The sequence below is a fragment of the Euprymna scolopes genome, chromosome 38, assembly GCF_053919585.1.
Source record: "Euprymna scolopes isolate OS-2025 chromosome 38, ASM5391958v1, whole genome shotgun sequence".
In the NCBI taxonomy this organism is placed as follows: domain Eukaryota; kingdom Metazoa; phylum Mollusca; class Cephalopoda; order Sepiida; family Sepiolidae; genus Euprymna; species Euprymna scolopes.
In genome coordinates, this window is record NC_136519.1 from 79,278,776 (window position 1) to 79,283,690 (window position 4,915).

General features: G+C 36.0%; 1 long non-coding RNA gene across 1 annotated transcript in view; it reads right to left on the reverse strand.

Moving 5' to 3' along the window:
- Positions 1-4,306, reverse strand: part of LOC145263211 (uncharacterized) — a 79,865-nt gene extending 75,559 nt beyond the window's left edge. Inside the window, exon 1 of the long non-coding RNA XR_013864491.1 lies at positions 4,191-4,306. This is a non-coding gene — a long non-coding RNA (uncharacterized LOC145263211). The remainder of the gene's footprint in view (positions 1-4,190) is intronic.
- Positions 4,307-4,915: the final 609 nt, after the last annotated feature.

The following is a 4,915-nucleotide window of genomic DNA, read 5'->3' on the forward strand; positions in this document are numbered from 1 at the left end:
TTTAATTTATTCGTTAACTTTTTGCTTTTAATTCTGAACCTAAATACGAAACCTCATAAATCAAATATGGCGCTATAAAATTATATTTCCTTGTAGGTCTCTGCAAAAGCTGCTCGGAGCTTCTTATCCTGCCTTGACAGACTTTAAAACTGGCTTCGAAACATAGTAGGTGATGCCTTTTTCTCACCCCCCACAACTTTTTTTTTTTTACGCAAGTGACCTTGCGAGCCTGCCTCTATTCTATTGTTGTTTTCATGGTAAGTGCTCGCCTGAGCTTCAATCTATGCCCCCCCCTTGTCAAACTTTCAGGAAAGAACACTCATTTAGCTACAACCAGTATCAACTATTTACTCCACTCTCTATCTGTGTCTAAATCTAAACGCAACTTTCATGAACAAAACTTCTTTCTTAAAACTGCCCGCCCGTGGAACTGTCTTTACTTGCGTGCTTCCCTGATGGCTACAATACGGCCGTCTTTAAGTCTAACGTAAACAAGTTCTTGTTAAGCCAGCTCCTTAAATAATAAAATTCTACCCAATTTCCACCTTTAACGATTACTCTGCTAGTGTTTTAATGACCACTTTACACTCATTAACCCTCGACTTGCCTCGGGCCTTGATAAGTGATGGCTTTCTGTAAAAAAATGTATGTACGAATACAATTTTTTTGTGTGTCGTTGCCTTGACCTGTTTTGAGCGGATAATGTATTCCTGAGTCAATGACATCATTAAAATATAATTACGACCCAGCGTTCGTGAAGCTATTGCGCATATCATAGTGGAATACGATATACGGAAATTACTTTTTACTTCATTCATAAATTACTTCATTCATAAATTATTTATGAATAGGTTCGAATTATCCTGAGTAAGCATAATTATATAGATCGATTAGGGATAAAATTCCGCAAACGTTACTTAATATTTCGGGTATTTATTTTTAGACGATAATTGTTGATTTGTAATATTTAGATTACTGCGCGATTATGACTCAGAAAACGGCCAGTTTAGTTTAGAAATATGGACTTGTTGCCCCCGTGTGGAGGCAAATAAAATCGAGACAATTTCGTTGCATCAAAATGGTGAGACGTCAATCAGAGTCCCGTTCGGCTCAGAGTGACAGTTATTTTGGAAACATGGGCGAAGTCGTTTCAACTCGCGACTACACAATGTATAATAATAATAATAATAATAATAATAATAATAATAATAATAATAATAATAATAATAATAATAATAAGAAGAAGAAGAAGAAGAAGAAGAAGAAGAAGAAAAAGAAGAATGACGATGACGACGACGATGACGATGCAAATTCATTTGCGAATGCTATCGAAGGAGGTGGAGGGTACTGGAAATCTGGGGAGACCTGCTGTCACTCAGCTTCCAGGGAACAGCACAGGTTGTTTTCAGGGAGAGATCTTCGATGACCTGTGTGAAAGCTCCTTGTGAGCGAATAATAATAATAATAATAATAATAATAATAATAATAATAATAATAATAATAATAATAATAATAATAATAATAATAATAATATTTCAAAAAGAATGGGAGAAATTGGAATCAGAGGGATGACTGAGAAGATACAACGGATAGCAATAATAGAAAACGACTGAAATATTAAGGAAACCCCTTGAATGCGGAGACCAACACACACGGGTTACAGTCACAAACCATGTAGAAACTGCTACAAATGTAAAACACAAAAGAAACACATCACATGGAATCATGAAAACTGAAACGGTATAATTGCAAGATAACCTACCCCTGCCCGCGCGCCCCTGGCCCCCTTTTTTTTGTTTGTGAGTGTGTGTGGGGGGGGGGTCAGAATAAACTGGCGCCACACCAAATAAGTGAGGAGGGTCAAGGAGGACAGAAAAACCGAAGAGAGAAAGCACTAGTCAGACCTCCGCTGGATGAGTGCAAAGAGGACTGGACCTTGGGGTGGCTTATTGCCACCTAAATTCCAATAAAGACCAATGGTCGCTGCTAAGGAGAGAACCGTGGTAAGCGGCTGTTGCGATAACGCAAAAGAGGTGAAGAGTACTGGAAATCTAGGGAGACTTGTTGTCACTCAGACTCCAGAGAACACCACAAGCTGTTCTTAAAGGGAAATCTTTGATGATGGCCTGTGTGACTTCTCCTAGTGAGTAAATAATAATAATAATAATAATAATAATAATAATAATAATAATAATAATAATAATAATAATATCAATGGTAAGCAGCTGTTGCGATGATGCAAATTTATTTGCAAATGGTATCGAAGGAGGAGGAGAGAGCTGGACGTCTGGGGAGACTTGTTGTCACTCAGCTTCCAGAGAACACCACAGGTCTCCAATCAGATCGTTTGCTGACTCGTGTGAAAGCTCCAGGTGAACCAATAATAATAATAATAAAACGAAAGGATGTTTTAAAACACATTGGAGAGAGTCATAACATTCCTTTCAGTTAACATCAATAAAGGTAACAACGGACAATAAAAAATACTGTCGACGTGGAATTCGGACTAAAATTAGATTGGGTAAAGAAAGGGTGGGTGTCCTTCATGAATATTTAAACAGCTTGAATTTTCATCAAATTTTAACAATAAGTATTGGAAACATTCGACAAAATATGAAAGTGACCTCCCTTTGATGTAGCATCGTTTTCGAATATCATCTATATAATATTCTGCTTGTGCCCTCCTTAGTAAGTTCGTAGGTTGAAAAAGACCAAATAAAATTTTTAAAAGGCAAACTGCTTAAAAAGTGCAAAATTCACGAAATTTGGTCTTTTTTGAAACAGTTGGTCCCTCAAAAAATTGTATCTTGCCTTTTTTCAAAGCGTAACGTCACATCACACCTCATCAGTGTGGCTAGACAAGCAACTACCCTAAGCCAGGATTGAAACTCAACCACCAAGGCGACAGTCAACACTTCTCATCGTTACACTACTTGGCCCCCAGTGAGGGAGGGGGGCGTTCGAAATTAAAATGATTAAACATTGTCCAAACGCCCAAGCTCACAAGTTTACACAAAGAGCGTTGCTTTATGAGCTAGCGGCAGTTTTATTTCACTCCCTAATATGCTTAACTCAAGATGGGGAGCATAATCATGAGAGCATCATTGTAGCTCGTTTGTTATATAATTTCAAATTCAATCAATTCCACGTATGAATGAGAATGTAAATGAAAATAAACTAGTAATAATTAAAAAAAAAAATTTTTTTTCATCGTACGAAAATAATGAAATTGTGAGACGAAAATCGTGTTTACATAATTGGCGCTTTAAAATAACGTTCCCATGTAGTAAGGCATTTCGAACGTGAAAACACACCAGTGTTTAATAAATCTAGCAAAAATCAACTACTGGTCAGATTTTCGTGAAATGTTCGATACATATCCAATTTAAGAATGAAATTACATATAAAATGCAGTTTCCGTAAAATATATGAAGGGAAATATTTTTTTAGTGCATGTCCCCCCCCCATTTTTATTTGTTCGAAATTTGAACAAAATATATTTAAATCGATCGAAATTTCTATTTATTATGAAACACAAGAGTTCCAACAAGTAAAAAAATATTTATTTTTCAAAAATTTAAATACACGGATTGAACAAAAATTTAAATACACGTATTGAACAAAAATTTAAATACACATATTGAACAAAAATTTAAACACACAGATTGAACAAAAATTTTAATACACGTATTGAACAAAAATTTAAATACACGTATTGAACAAAAATTTACCTTGAAGTTGTTTTCACGTCGGTTTCTATTTAACCCATAGTTGGGACCCTAACAGGTACTACCACTCCGGGTCAGAGTGGACCTGGGAGCAATAGTAATTAAAGGGTGGCTCCACACTCCCCAAAGCCCACAAGCTGGGGCCTCACCACTGGATATAGTTTAAGGTCATATCCAGGACCTCCATTGAGGGACTTTTACCCTCTGCAGGGGGGGGGGGCAGTCGGCGTATTCTAATGCCCCACCGACAGGGCCAAATAATTATGGAAACCGGTAATTAACCAAATGAACAGTCGTGCATATTCAGTAAAACTGTATTTCATATTTAATGTACAAATGTTTATAATATTATTAATCATTAAACTGTGTAAATCTTAAAACCTAACAAAATTATTACAAAAATTAATTATTAATTGCAGTTTGAAGAAGATAAACAAAGGGTTTAACAAAATCATTACTCACTTTAGTTGCGCTATACCTCGTATATTAACACAAATCTGACGTCACGGGATTATGGGCTCCATTCTTCGCAATCGTTTGGCAGTGTTTAAAGTACGCACAAAATAAAATAAAAAAACAGATCATAGTAGTTATTAACTGTGCATGTCCTATAAAAAGAAAAAAAAAAGAAGAAATTGAAGTAACTCCGTAACAAAAATTTAAATAGCAGTTAGTACCGGCAAAAAAAAAAAAAAAAAAAAAAAAAAAAATTAAGAAGATGAAATGCAGGCTCTAACGTGTAACGCTTAGATGAAAAGTTGGTGTGAAAAAAAAAAAAAAAGAAAACAAAAAGATGACGGATTTGCCGACTGGGCCACCGTTAACTTATGATATTTCTAGTTCAGAAGTAACGTTTTTAATACGTGCGTATCTCTGAAATTAGATAACTGTTATACTCTCTCTCTTACTCACTCTCCCCCCTCTCTCTGTCTGTTTGTCTCCTCTCTCTCTCTCTCTCTCTCTCTCTATCTATCTATCTATCTATCTGTCTCTCTCTTTTTGTTATACATAAGTATTCAGTACAGAATTAATATTACAATCGAAATGGTGTTAGCTTTTATGAAGTAATATACACATAAATACGTGTTGAATCTATTTGTCTTTCCCTCTCTCTGCCTTGGTAAGTTGGGGTGGATGGAGTAAGGGGAACGCGGAGCGAGCAAACAGCTAGGCGACTTGGCTAACTG